Source organism: Salmo salar, chromosome 15 (genome assembly GCF_965601325.2).
Source record: "Salmo salar chromosome 15, fSalSal1, whole genome shotgun sequence".
Classification (NCBI taxonomy): domain Eukaryota; kingdom Metazoa; phylum Chordata; class Actinopteri; order Salmoniformes; family Salmonidae; genus Salmo; species Salmo salar.
Window position 1 is genome coordinate 54,791,058 of NC_138305.1, and position 16,228 is coordinate 54,807,285.

The following is a 16,228-nucleotide window of genomic DNA, read 5'->3' on the forward strand; positions in this document are numbered from 1 at the left end:
TATCTGACATTACATTTACATTTAAGTCATTTAGCAGACGCTCTTATCCAGAGTGACTTACAAATTGGTGCATTCACCTTATGATATCCAGTGGAACAACCACTTTACAATAGTGCATCTAAATAAATAAATAAAAATTGGGGGGGGGGGGTTAGAAGGATTACTTTATCCTATCCCAGGTATTCCTTAAAGAGGTGGGGTTTCAGGTGTCTCCGGAAGGTGGTGATTGACTCCGCTGTCCTGGCGCCGTGAGGGAGCTTGTTCCACCATTGGGGTGCCAGAGCAGCGAACAGTTTTGACTGGGCTGAGCGGGAGTTGTGCTTCCTCAGAGGTAGGGGGGGGCAGCAGGCCAGAGGTGGATGAGCGCAGTGCCCTTGTTTGGGTGTAGGGCCTGATCAGAGCCTGAAGGTACGGAGGTGCCGTTCCCCTCACAGCTCCGTAGGCAAGCACCATGGTCTTGTAGCGGATGCGAGCTTCAACTGGAAGCCAGTGGAGAGAGCGGAGGAGCGGGGTGACGTGAGAGAACTTGGGAAGGTTGAACACCAGACGGGCTGCAGCATTCTGGATGAGTTGTAGGGGTTTAATGGCACAGGCAGGGAGCCCAGCCAACAGCGAGTTGCAGTAATCCAGACGGGAGATGACAAGTGCCTGGATTAGGACCTGCACCACCTCCTGTGTGAGGCAGGGTCGTACTCTGCGAATGTTGTAGAGCATGAACCTACAGGATTGGGTCACCGCTTTGATGTTAGTGGAGAATGACAGGGTGTTGTCCAGGGTCACGCCAAGGTTCTTAGCACTCTGGGAGGAGGACACAATGGAGTTGTCAACCGTGATGGCGAGATCATGGAACGGGCAGTTCTTCCCCGGGAGGAAGAGCAGCTCCGTCTTGCCGAGGTTCAGCTTGAGGTGGTGATCCGTCATCCACACTGATATGTCTGCCAGACATGCAGAGATGCGATTCGCCACCTGGTTATCAGAAGGGGGAAAGGAGAAGATTAATTGTGTGTCGTCTGCATAGCAATGATAGGAGAGACCATGTGAGGATATGACAGAGCCAAGTGACTTGGTGTATAGCGAGAATAGGAGAGGGCCTAGAACAGAGCCCTGGGGGACACCAGTGGTGAGAGCACGTGGTGCGGAGACAGATTCTCGCCACGCCACCTGATAGGAGCGACCTGTCAGGTAGGACGCAATCCAAGCGTGGGCCACGCCGGAGATGCCCAACTCGGAGAGGGTGGAGAGGAGGATCTGATGGTTCACAGTATCAAAGGCAGCAGATAGGTCTAGAAGGATGAGAGCAGAGGAGAGAGAGTTAGCTTTAGCAGTGCGGAGAGCCTCCGTGACACAGAGAAGAGCAGTCTCAGTTGAATGCCCAGTCTTGAAACCTGACTGATTTGGATCGAGAAGGTCATTCTGAGAGAGATAGCAGGAGAGCTGGCCAAGGACGGCACGTTCAAGAGTTTTGGAGAGAAAAGAAAGAAGGGATACTGGTCTGTAGTTGTTGACATCGTAGGGATCGAGTGTAGGTTTTTTCAGAAGGGGTGCAACTCTCGCTCTCTTGAAGACGGAAGGGACGTAGCCAGCGGTCAAGGATGAGTTGATGAGCGAGGTGAGGTAGGGGAGAAGGTCTCCGGAAATGGTCTGGAGAAGAGAGGAGGGGATAGGGTCAAGTGGGCAGGTTGTTGGGCGGCCGGCCGTCACAAGACGCGAGATTTCATCTGGAGAGAGAGGGGAGAAAGAGGTCAAAGCACAGGGTAGGGCAGTGTGAGCAGGACCAGCGGTGTCGTTTGACTTAGCAAACGAGGATCGGATATCGTCAACCTTCTTTTCAAAATGGTTGACGAAGTCATCCGCAGAGAGGGAGGAGGGGGGGAGGGGGAGGAGGATTCAGGAGGGAGGAGAAGGTAGCAAAGAACTTCCTAGGGTTAGAGGCAGATGCTTGGAATTTAGAGTGGTAGAAAGTGGCTTTAGCAGCAGAGACAGAAGAGGAGAATGTAGAGAGAGAGGAGGGAGTGAAAGGATGCCAGGTCCGCAGGGAGGCGAGTTTTCCTCCATTTCCGCTCGGCTGCCCGGAGCCCTGTTCTGTGAGCTCGTAGTGAGTCGTCGAGCCACGGAGCAGGAGGGGAGGACCGAGCCGGCCTGGAGGATAGGGGACAGAGAAAATCAAAGGATGCAGAAAGGGAGGAGAGGAGGGTTGAGGAGGCAGAATCAGGAGATAGGTTGGAGAAGGTTTGAGCAGAGGGAAGAGATGATAGGATGGAAGAGGAGAGAGTAGCGGGAGAGAGAGAGCGAAGGTTGGGACGGCGCAATACCATCCGAGTAGGGGCAGAGTGAGAAGTGTTGGATGAGAGCAAGAGGGAAAAGGATACAAGGTAGTGGTCGGAGATTTGGAGGGGAGTTGCAATGAGATTAGTGGAAGAACAGCATCTAGTAAAGATGAGGTCAAGCGTATTGCCTGCCTTGTGAGTAGGGGGGGAAGGTGAGAGGTTGAGGTCAAAAGAGGAGAGGAGTGGAAAGAAGGAGGCAGAGAGGAATGAGTCAAAGGTAGACGTGGGGAGGTTAAAGTCACCCAGAACTATAGAACAAATAATCCATAGTTATATCCAAATAGCGGCGTTTTGTTCTTGCGTTCAAGACACTATCCGAAGGGTGACGCGCCGGCGCGTATCGTGACCAAAAATGTGAAAATATTCCATTACCATACTTCGAAGCATGTCAAACGCTGTTTAAAATCAATTTTTATGCGATTTTTCTCGTAAAATAGCGATAATATTCCGACCGGGCGACGTTGTTTTCGTTCAAAGACTGAAAATGTAAAATGGACTCTTCACGTGCACGCGCGCACCCGTTTCATTGTTCTCAGATCGACCACTATCCAAATGCGCTACTGTTTTTCAGCCAGGGACTGCAGAGTCATCATTCAACGTTCTGGCGCCTTTTGAGAGCCTATGGGAGTCTTAGAAAATGTCACTTTACAGCAGAGATCCTCTGTTTTCGATAAAGAGGCTATAGAAGGCCAAGAAATGGTCAGAGAGGGCACTTCCTGTTTGGAATCTTCTCAGGTTTTGGCCTGCCATATGAGTTCTGTTATACTCACAGACACCATTATATGCATATTCTAGTTTCTGGGCAGGAGTAATAACCAGATTAAATCGGGTAAGTTTTTTTTCCGGCCGTGAAAATACTGCCCCCTATCCTAAACAGGATAACACAATTGTCAGGATCAACAATACCTAGTAGGTTACAGTGTCCTCCTTCCTTTACCAAAAGATAATCTAAAGCCAACTCATGGCGGCCGACGACTGCTTTCAGATTTTGGACTTGTAATGAGAGTTGGCTAAATCCTCAGATCGTTAAATTCATATGGGCCTGTAAAGAGCAGGTTCAATTGTTTACCGACTTTCCCAGGACAGCCACACCCCAGGAGGGTATGACTGACATACCAAAAATCTCACCCGGGTGTAGGACATGACCATAGGCTTCCTGATTGTCTGGGACGAGTTGTTTGGCGCGCTTAAGTTCCCCAGAGTTGGTTTGACCTGTCTCATTGAAAAGGTCGGTGACTGGAATTCTTAACATGTACATTTCTGTTCTCCCCAAATAACAACATCCCCCAATCCAGGAGGTAAAGTTGACCCATATATACACGACAAGCTCAAGTATCTCCCATATCTTCCTTCCCATCATTACAAAGACACAGGGCAGGAGTTGACTTCGGGCTTAGGAAGGTCAATATGGGATCAATGCTCAAGCTTCCATTTCCTAACAATTCAATCCACAGGTGCCTGCTGGGATAATTACACTGTACAGAGTGGGTAGTTCTTACCGTGAAGAATGACTCACCTCTCCTGAGGTGAGTTCTAGGCCATAGAGGGATCTGCCTGCTTCCTTCTACCACATTAGGTAAGTTTGCTCCCTTCTTGTGACCACCCCAACATACATGTGTCCCATGATCCCCAGCTAACCTCTCAGTTCTTCACCCAAAGAACAGTCTTGTGGTCTCCCTTCGCCTAGTAGGTTGTTTCTAATTACCTCTCTGCATAAAGTATAAAAACCCACATTCAAACTCTGTCCTTCCGGACAGCTCAGTGGTTGATGTAGGCTTTCTAAACACTAAAATCTGGGTTCCTGGCCTCTTAGTCTGATTTCCAATTTTTCTCACCATTTGTATCCATTTGTTGTTTTCCTCAGATCCCCCAGGGGGTCCCGTGGCTGCGCCAACAAGGAGACCCATGGAAAGGATGATGGGGAAAACAAACCACCACACCCGGTGTAGTCTCTGTTTCCTAGTTATAAAACCTGAGTGTGAGTGTGAAATGATGTCTCCTTCTTTTGCTCGTTGGCTAGAGCCTTCTTCATCATCTTTCTTTCCGGCCTTTTGGTCTGGGTTCTCTGCTTCTGTCCTTTGGCTCGGACCTACTTCCTCCGTCAGATGTTCTCGGGGCCCTGCTCTCCCTCCCTCCAGTCGCTCATCCATGGCTTCCACTCTGGGAGGTGCTTGCAGTGGGAGAGATGATGCCAGCCGGACCTCTTCGCCACTCGCAGGGCTGTTGGTGTCACCATGGTTACCTGGAACGGACCCATCCATCGTGGTTGGTTCCATTTTCGTTTGTGGACTCTGAGTTTCACCCAGTCTCCAACATTTATGGGAAGCTCGTCAGGGTCTTCACCTGGGGGAACCTCATTTGCTTTCCTGTGGGAAGAGTGCAGAGACCTGACAATAGAGGTTAGTTATTTTCATGTGATCACAGTGTGCCTCAGCTTTGTCTATCTGTCGGTCAGTCATAGGTCGAACACCTGGTGTGTTCATGGGTCGTCCTGTTAACATCTCGTAAGGTGTACACCCAATACCTTTGTTAAGGCTGCTGCACATTTTCATGAGGACAAGGGGCAAGCATTCCACCCAGCTAATTTTTGTGGAATGGCAAGCTTTTGCAAGCCCCCCTTTGATTGTTTGAATAGCCATCTCTGTAATCCCGTTACTCCATGGGTGATAGATGGACACAAACCTCTGGTCAACACCCATAATTTTGGCCATATGGGCAACCACATCTCCTATGAGATGGGTGCCATTGTCTGCAGACAAAACCTCAGGCACTCCGAACCTGAGTGTAATTTCTCTGACTAGCAATTTTGCAACTGTTCGCGCATCGCAGTTGGTGGTGGGAAACGCTTCCACCCACCTGGTGTACCTGTCAATTATCACCAGACAGCATCTCTTGATTTCTTTTCGCTCTAACATGTCTATGAAATCCATAGCAAGGTGGACTAAAAATCCTTTTGGAGTGGGGAACTTCCCTGGTTGCAGTGGAGTTCCCTTATCTATGTTATATAACAAACATGTCACGCAACAGTAAATTAACTGTTTTACGTGCTGATTCAAATTTGGACAAAACCATTAGGCTGAAACAAATTTGGGCAAAACCATTAAGCTGAAACAAATTTGGGCAAAACCTTTGGGCCGAATTCTTGTCTACCATATCCCCCTTTGACGAATGGCTCACTCCATGAGCCAATCGGCAAACAGTAGAGATCATGGTTGATGGTAAACAGGCCATGCCAGACAAAATATGTAGCCATAAGCCAGACCTAGGACAGAGAGCACACCCTCTATCCCTCCACACTTGTGGATTGAGAATAACAGCCTGCTGCTGTTTCTCAAGATCAGTAGTTTCAGATGACACAAACGACTAAAAATAGAATGCATGTGTTTGACAACAGGAAGCAGCCAATTTGGCCGCCTCATCAGCTATGCTGTTACCAATACTAGCATGATCACTCATGTGTGCCTCAACCTTAACAATAGCCAATTTGTTAGGTTTTCACATAGCTTCAGTCAACTGTTCAACATAAGGTCTGTTTTTAATAGGTGTGCCTGTGGTATTACTATTTCCTCTTGCTCTCCAAACCTACACCAGGACAAACAAACCCCAATAGCATATGCTGAGTCTGAGTAGACAGTAAGGGCCTTCCCTTCCCCCAATTCACAAGCTGTTTTCAGAGCTAATAATTCTAATTGTTGTGCTAATAAATGTTCTGGTAGGGGCTGTATAACCTCAATATCACCTTCCACATCTACAGTCGTGGCCAAAAGTTTTGAGAATGACACAAATATAAATTTTCACAAAGTCTGCTGCCTCAGTTTGCATATACTCCAGAATGTTATGAAGATCAGATGAATTGCAATTAATTGCAAAGTCCCTCTTTGCCATGCAAATCAACTGAATCCCCCAAAAACATTTTCACTGCATTTCAGCCCTGTCACAAAAGGACCAGCTGACATCATGTCAGTGATTCTCTCGTTAACACAGGTGTGAGTGTTGACGAGGAAAAGGCTGGAGATCACTCTGTCATGCTGATTGAGTTTGAATAACAGACTGGAAGCTTCAAAAGGAGGGTGGTGCTTGGAATCATTGTTCTTCCTCTGTCAACCATGCTTAACTCCAAGGAAGCACGTGCCGTCATCATTGATTTGCACAAAAAGGGCTTCACAGGCAAGGATATTGCTGCCAGTAAGATTTCACCTAAATCAAACATTTATCGGATCATCAAGAACTTCAAGGAGAGCAGTTCAATTGTTGTGAAGAAGGCTTCAGGCCGCAAAAGAAGTCCAGCAAGCGCCAGGACCGTCTCCTAAAGTTGATTCAGCTGCGGGATCGGGGCACCACCAGTACAGAGCTTGCTCAGGAATGGCAGCAGGCAGGGGTGAGTGCATCTGCACTCACAGTGAGGCGAAGACTTTTGGAGGATGGCCTGGTGTCAAGAAGGGCAGCAAAGAAGCCACTTCTCTCCAGGAAAAACATCAGGGACAGACTGATATTCTGAAAAAGGTACAGGGATTGGACTGCTGAGGACTGGGGTAAAGTCATTTTCTCTGATGAATCCCCTTTCCGATTGTTTGGGGCATCCAGAAAAAAGCTTGTCCGGAGAAGACAAGGTGAGCGCTACCATCAGTCCTGTGTCATGCCAACAGTAAAGCATCCTGAGACCATTCATGTGTGGGGTTGCTTCTCAGCCAAGGGATTGGGCTCACTCACAATTTTGCCTAAGAACACAGCCATGAATAAAGAATAGTACCAACACATCCTCCGAGAGCAACTTCTCCCAACCATCCAGGAACAGTTTGGTGACGAACAATGCCTTTTCCAGCATGATGGAGCACCTTGCCATAAGGCAAAAGTGATAACTAAGTGGCTTGGGGAACAAAACAGATATTTTGGGTCCATGGCCAGGAAACTCCCCAGACCTTAATCCCATTGAGAACTTGTGGTCAATCCTCAAGAGGCGGGTGGACAAACAAAAACCCACTAATTCTGACAAACTCCAAGCATTGACTATGCAAGAATGGGCTGCCATCAGTCAGGATGTGGCCCAGAAGTTAATTGACAGCATGCCAGGGCGGATTGCTGAGGTCTTGAAAAAGAAGGGTCAACACTGCAAATATTGACTCTTTGCATCAACTTCATGTAATTGTCAATAAAAGCCTTTGACACTTATGAAATGCTTGTAATTATACTTCAGTATTCCATAGTAACATCTGACAAAAATATCTAAAGACACTGAAGCAGCAAACTTTGTGGAAATTAATATTTGTGTCATTCTCAAAACTTTTGGCCACGACTGTACTACAGCAAATCCTACATGTGGTTTTTTTAACCTGTACTTTGATCTATGTAAGTAGAACCATCAACGAACAGCACCATGTCAGAGTCAAGCAGAAGTTCATCAAACAAGTCTTTGTCCAGAACACATTTCTGTGCTGTCCCGATGCCCCTGTTATTGTTATTGATGATTTGCTCAGGGAAACCCTAACAACTTGTCCAGGTTTGCCTAAACAGGAACAGTGAGGTCCAGTGTCTATTAGAAATGGTAGGCCATGTCCATTAACATTAAGAGTAACCATTGGCTCTTCTCTTCCATCATTGAATTTGTACTGGGGACACATAATAGATGATTATCGCTGAACCACCTCTTCAAAACAAAATAACTTGTATTTAACTCATAACCGACTGCCCCTGAAGGATAGGGTAGCCTCAGACAGCCTCGTCAAGCCACCTCTGCAAAATCATCCTACCACTCCGGAGTACTACATTTATTCATCAATCATTCATTCCATTCATCATATATTGACATCATGCATTTCACCAATAGCCAGTTATGTAATTTCTCCAATCTAGAATTCGACTATGTCATATTCAAAGTGTATGTATATATTTTAGAGTGAGTGAGGTGCCACTTACTTGTTAGAGGGAAACCACACCAGTGAATGCCTATTAATTACAGACTTAGATTAAACAGGTGTCTGCTTACCTTGTTTAATTTGGAGCTCTGGCACCATGGTGTAGAATCTCCTCCAACCGGGGTGGGCACTCACTCCTGGCTAGCTCGCCAAATGTTGGGGTAGGTTCCTTGTTCCTTGTCAATCATTGGCTTATTGGTGAAATCAGCAATCAGACAATAGCTTCTTTAAGTAAATCAATCAAACCTTTATTAATGCAATTGCAGACAGAAGTTGACAACGGAAACACAGCACGCATGTTTCAGAGTAAGTTCTGCAAAATAAAAAAGGGAAAAGTTGGTTTAATATGCTTTCAGTTAACCCCTAGTGATGTAACTGCCTACGTCAACACCTTCTACTCATGAGACCAAGCCCATGCATATACAGTTATACAAACTTGCAGGAGAGAACAGAAGTCCAGTGTTTTCTAAGGACTCAGCAGTAATTTTCCATTCTCGTGTGGCTTACAGTGGTATGTCTGACTTGTCTCTTTACTCCCCTACAGGGTTCTGTGTCTATGTATCTCTTTTAGCCTTGAGGCGCTTTCTCACAGACACCCTGTTTTGACTGCAATAGCTCACACATCTCTCAGACCGTTTCTTATAAGAGGCAGAGACTAGAAAAGAACTGTGGAACAGTATTAAACCTTATAATGCGTATATTGCTAATCTGTGGTCCAGGACCCTATAAATGTAGTGCGGGAGGGTCTTCCCCTTCTATTAATACAACATAAGAATAATCAATTATTATAATACATCAATCATTTGGTGCAGCCCCTATTATGACCCCAAGGTGAACCCCATCAGAACTTTGGTTTTCTTAGATATAGCTACTATATTGTGATCACTACATCCGATGGATCTGGATACTACTTTCAAGCAAATTTCTGCAGCATTAGTAAAGATGTGATCAATACATGTTGATGATTTCATTCCTGTGCTGTTTGTAACTACCCTGGTAGTTTGACTGATAATCTGAACCAGGTTGCATGCACTGGTTACAGTTTGAACCTTTTTCTTGAGTGGGCAGCTTGATGAAAGTCAGTCGATATTTAAATCACCCAGAAAATATACCTCTCTGTTGATATCACATACATTATCAAGCATTTCACACATGTTATACAGATACTGACTGTTAGTACTTGGTGGTCTATAGCAGTTCCCCACACAAGAATGGGCTTTAGGTGAGGCAGATTAACCTGTAACCATATTACTTCAACAGTATTTAACATGAGATCCTCTCTAAGCTTTTCAGGAATGTGGTTCTGAATATCTATAGCAACACGTCCACCATTGCCATTTCTGTCTTTTTTGTAAATGTTATAACCTGCCACTCTATCATCAAAGGTATTATCTAAGTGAGTTTCAGAGATAGTCAGAATATGAATGTCATCTGTTACTAGCAAATTATTGATACCATGAACCTTGTTTCGTAAGCTACTGTACATATGTTAACATGGGCTATTTTGAGCACTTTTCTGGGATGCTTACTTGTTTTCATTGCTTTACTGGGATGCTTAGCAGAAGTAGATATGCTCATGTTATTGATGTTAGTACAGGGTGAGCTGCATACAGTGGACTTCCTGCTAGGGCGCACCACCTAGTTTTATGTTTGGGGCAAATCCAATACAACACATAACTGAGTACCACTCTCCATATTTTCAAGCATAGTGGTGACTGCATCATGTTATGGGTATGCTTGTAATAACTAAGGACTGGGGAGTTTTTCAGGATAAAAAAGAAACGTAATGGAGCTAAGCAAAGGCAAAATCACAGAGGAAAACCTGGTTCAGTCTGCTTTCCACCAAACACTGGGAGATTAATTCACCTATCAGCAGGATAGGCTGTAACACAAATGTATAATAAGTCAACGGGTATGAATACTTTCTGTAGGTACTGTAGATTCCACGCCACAATAAGTTGACAAATTACATTAAAACAACGATGATTTAACCTGATTGTGCCCAGTTGGTACTGTGATAATAATGACAAATTAAATCATATTTTTCCATTTTCATAAACAGTATTTGTAACTCCAACCAGAGGTGATTGGCTTCTCTTATCTTGCTTCTATGGCTGTAACTCTTTAGCTTGACTGTCTTCTCCTGGCGAAACCCTCTCAGCCCTGATGCCCAGAAGCCCTAACCACAGGAGCACAGGCTCATTTTAGAGCTGGCCATATTGACTGATAATGCCACTCTCCAAAATATGCTGAGTTAGGCACTAAACATATTTTAGATTTTTTGTTGTTGTTGTTTTTTTGGCAGTGCTGGTTTTGGCAGTGCTACAAGATGTGTTAGTGTTTTCTTACACTTTTAGTGACACCCTTGCTTACCGAAATTGTGCAATAGGTTATGAATCAATCCATCATTGTACAGCAGTTTGTGAAACGAATGTACTTGCCAGCAGGTTGTGAAATTCACAGTTGGGATTAGTCGCTGTTGCTGCACAGCTTCCTTTTGTAGTGCCTGGAAACAGGGCTGAAGCTGCTTACAGCAGGGCCAGGGCTTTGCTCTAATGTGTGTTTTGCTTTGTCACCCAGTCCAGCCAGCAGGGACAAAGAGAGGGTAATTTACTTAGACCTCAAGGGGAATGGCTCGCTGTGAAATGAGAATATGACCCTGTCTGCTAATGAATGAAAATGCAATGTACTTATACACTTACTCGCACACGCAAAAAGCTCATACACACACACACACGCACGCACGCACGCACGCACGCACGCACGCACGCACGCACGCACGCACGCACGCACACACGCACGCACACACACACACACACACACACACACACACACACACACACACACACACACACACACACACACACACACAGTGTGAGACTTACTGGCAAATCTTGGCAGGCCCATATGCTGATGGTCTGTGCCCTTAGGTCTGCCATGTCTACTTAATGTAGGACTCTAAGCTCTAACAATAGTATCAAACATCCCCTTACCTCTCAGTCATATAAGATCCTGTTTCAAAGTGAATGACATCCAAAGACATATGAAGTCACCCTTACAGTATGTTGTCATTTTGGCATATTCAGTGAAGAGTGCAAACGTAGCTGCTTTTCCGCGCCACACCCATTGCTGAGGGCAAGGCAAGGTTTTCATGTAACTCCAAGACCTACAGTATATATTCCTCTGTCCTTTAGGCTGTGTCTTACTGCAATAAAAATGTTTTTTTCACCTGTACTATCTTTGATTATGTGAGGATCATTCATTTTTGCGTTTACATGGAATAATGTATCTGTAAGATCAACATTTTGAAAGGGCATTGTGCTTTAACGACAAAGATCCCGCCGCTGAACTTGAAGTCCTTCAAAGGTCTATATTCAGCTTGAGGTTGGGTCTAACCAAAAGTCTTTATGAATGAGCATGCTGTGTGAGTTACATTTGTGTGGACCAAGGCAGTCGACTTGCTGGATGAATGGCAAAATGCTGATCATTCTAATGCGAGGCTCGTAAGCTTGTGAGTGATGGTGTTGGGTTTTCAGTATGATTGAATTGCTGTAATAAAACGATTCTTTGGACCTCTCGCCTGCTCACTGGCTGTTTATTTCCCGTTTATGGTTCAACAGATTCAATTGTTTTCAACACCAGCATGCAAGGGAATCACACATAAAGTATATGCTGCATGACAGCCTTTCAACTCCAAATCAACCGCATTCAATACTATACTGGTTTACATGACATTCTCAATGCATTGATGTATGGTGTGCGTGTGCTTCATTTCAGTGTGCCTTATTTACTACCTCATTTAAACATGTAGGGTTCATGCAGGAAAAGAATGTACTGTATGTCTGCAATGCCACTGCAGCAGAATGTTAATGTGTTAAGTGTGTGACCTACATTGAAAAGCAATATAGGCCAAAGCGCTTTTCTTGCTGTCATTATCTACAGCTCTTCAGTTGCGCTGGCGTTTCAGTTCTTAATGTTTTCTCGCAAAAAAAATGTGTCTGTTTTTGGACACTTAACACAACATAAATAGTTACTGATTTAATTTGATCTGGATTGGTTGCTAATGGGAAGTTAGATGGCAGTGGCTGTGTTGTCTCTTGTCCTACTGGTTAAACCAGACTGAGCGCTGCACTAGTAACAGCATTCCGTCTGGTTTAACCAGGCTAGCAGGAGCCACACTTCTTTGTCCTATTGACATACTTGGCTCCTTATAGACTCCGTATTCATAGATTGATGTGGGATTCTGCTCTCAAAGTCTCTGCCTGACAAAGTATTAAAATAAGTTTATTCAATTAAAGAGGCCCCAAGTAGATCTATGTGGTACTGCCTTGGGGGTATCATTACGCTTAATTGGTCTTGGAAACTGACACAAGTTATTTCCATGGGAATAGACGGTGAGTTTTTTTGCCAAACACTTAATTTCCACACCCTTGTGGCTTGGATGGTGGTGTGACCAGCAGCAGGAGACACAATATTTTGACATGCCAGTGAAATAAATGACTGTGTGTGTTCCCAAAACAGACCTTTGTCTAAGGAAAAGCACTAACAACATGCTACTGCATGTACTGTACATCTACACTGTACTCGTGAGCCGTTTGCCATGTCTGAAACACAGATTTGAATATATTGTCCCGGTCAGTACATACTTTAAAGGGGGCAATCTGTAAATCCTACATCCATTTTTGGAATTAATTATATATAAATGATAAATTAATTATATACACCCATTGATTCTTGAAGAATATACAGTAACTTATAAATGCCGCATGAGCTTAGTTCAACTGTCCCCATTTGAGTCCAAAATGTAAGCTTGTTTTACTCCAAAGTTGTTTATAAACAACGTAAATGTAAACAAACACTGTATAGCCTCAAAACATGTTTAAAACTATCATTTTGATATCATTGACTGTCTGTCGTTGCATCCATAGCTCAGTCTATGCATTTGAGAGTAGTTACATTTCTCCCGCTCCATCCCTCAGCTTTTTACGAAAACATTGGTGGGGTACTGCTTTGTTATTGTTTCAACTCCAGATTTCCGCTTTAAGAAATTAATATAAGCCATAAAAAAGTATTGATTTATTTTGTCAATGAAAATTATTACACAAACATGAACCACAATTGTGCATTAACCAAAGACAGAACTGAATAAAAGCAACAACTGATACATCTTTCATATTCAACAGTAAACAGCAAACAGGAACAGTAATATTATTTTAATAAAGATTTTATTTTTTATTTTACATCGATTATTCCTCCCTAATAGTATTAATTAAATAAAGATGCCTAGTGAAAGACTACACCTTTTGCTTCCTTAAAATGAAATCTAAATATTGATTATATTCGATTTTTTTTCCTACCGATCTAGACAACCTACTCTAAATTAACAAAGTGAAAAAAAAATGATAGAATATTTTCCAAATTAATAAAAAACTAAAATAAAGATGTCTCGATTGCATTTGTCCTCACACCCCATTGATATTTGGTGAAAGCACCTTTGGCAGCCATTTTTTAAATTTAACTAGGCAAGTCAGTTAAGAACAAATTCTTATTTACAATGATGGCCTAGGAACAGTGGGTTAACTGCTTTGTTCAGGGGCAGAATGACAGATTTTTTACCTTGTCAGCTCAGGTATTCGATCTAGCAACCTTTCAGTTACTGGCCCAATGCTCTAACCACTAGGCTACCTGCCACCCCATTACAGCTGTGAATCATTTTGAATAAGATTCTACCAACTTTGCGCAACTCTTAGGCAACGTATACTGTATACATTGTTTTTGTCAAAACTGCGCAAACTCAGTGATGGACAGCAATATTTAAAGGCCCAGTGCAGTTAAAAATAAGATTTTCCTGTGTTTTATAATTTATATGCTTCCACACTTTGAGGTTGGAATAATACTGTGAAAATGATGAAAAAGCCCTTTTAGTGTAAGCGCTGTTTGAACAGACCTGACATTTCAGCCTGTTTTGGTGGGTTGGAGTTTTTGCCTGCCTGGTGACATCACCAGGCGGTAAATTAGTTAATAGACCAATAAGAAATAGTTCCAAACCTTTCTGCCAATAACAGCTAGGCTGAATCCCAAATGACTCCCTTCCCTTCGCCCCTCCATTTGCGCGTTCACGCACGCCTCCACCATATGCACAATTTTCCCAAACTGAGGGAGTTGAAATTATTGAGGCTGTTGGAGCTTCAGAGCGAAGTGCTATCCTGACACGCACCGCGATATGTTTGGAGTTTGTTCAATGTTATACAAAATAATGGAGAGGTGTGACTAATTATCTGCCATGTGCACTTGTTTATGTCTGATTTCGAGACTTGATACATATAACAGATTAAATGAATCGTAAATTAAATGTTTAACTGTTACTGAGGTTTATATTTTGTAAAACGACAGGGGGAACATGAAGTGGAACATGAATTGTAAAATTCAAGTCACAAGTGTGCTCTGAAGTTGATGGGTTTATTGCTCTCCTCGTCACTCTCTGGAAGTCATCCTCTGAGGTTCGTCAGCAACACGTGACAAGAGAGGGCCCTCCGAGCGAGTTGGTAGGGACGAGGTGGTGGTTTGGGATTCACCGCTAGTTTTCAGTTTTCCTCATCCCACTAAGAACATTCCCAGACAGTCCTAGCAAAATACTTGCTTTAGAAATATTTCTATGCTAAGAAGCTATTTTTGTTTCTTTTTGATGATTTTAATTGAAAACAATCACACTAAGGTACTTAATTGTTACCCAGAAATTATTTGATATTGAGATAAAAATGGCTGCATTGTACGTTTAAACCTGTGTCTGATTCTTGATCCAATTTAAGTCAGGACTGAGATTGGACCACTCAGGAACTCAACACCTCTTGGAAATCCATTCTGGTGTGTCTTTGGCATTACAATTTGTGTAATTGTCAGCAGAAAATTAAAACTCTATCCCAGGGTTAGGTTTTCAGAACACTGCAGTGGGGTTTCCTCTTACTTCTTACCTGGGCTTTGCTCTTTTCATATTTCCTTTGATCCTGACAAACTCCCCAGTCCCTGTCAGTGACGATCAGACCCATAACATGATGCTGCCACCACAATACTTAAAAATACAGAGTGTTTTACTCTGTGTTTTGTTGTATTGGATTTGAACCAAGCCTGTAGTTTTTAATTTAGGCCAAAAAGTCTATATCTTTTCTGTGTTGTCTTGCAGTATTACTTAATGGCTTTGTTGAAAACAGAATGGATATTTTTTTTTACACAGGCTTCTTTCTTTTCACTTTGTCGTACAGGCCAGTTATGTGAAGTGAATGCAATGTTGTGTATCCTCTTTATTTTCAAGTATTGTGGTGGCAGCATCATGTTATGGGTATGCTTATCACCGCCAGGAACTGGGGAGTTTTTCAGGATCAAAAGAAATATGAAAGGACCAAAGCCAAGCCTCAGTCTTCTGAAAACCTAACCCTAGGATAGAGTTTTTATTTTTCAGTGGGACAATTACACGTTTTATAATACGAAAGACACACCAGAAGGGCATTCAAAGAGGTGTTAAGTGTTCATGAATGGTCCAGTCTCAGTCTTGACTTAAATCTGCTTGAAAAACAGAGACAAGGTTTGAATATTGCGGTCCATCAATGATTCCCAACCAAATGTAATGAGCTTGAGCAATTTTGACATAATGGCCAAAACTCACTAAAGGTGAGCGTGCGAGGCGGGTGTGATTTATTTTAGAATGTTTTGAATTATAATGACTCAAAGGAAGCCGGGCAGACGGGTTGTCCGCTTTGACAACTTACTCAATTATAACGTGTCTGTATTTTTGTTTTTTATCGCTGGAGCTGTAGTCACACAAAACAATAAAAATGTTATTATTCACCTATTTCAAGCTCATTTGAAATTGGAAGTGGTAACTAAGGGTTGAAGCTTTAAATCTAAATGCTGAATTATACCAATTTATCCATTTATGGAAACACAAAATTGCTATCAGCAAAGATGATTGGAGATATGTACTATCCTGCTAGC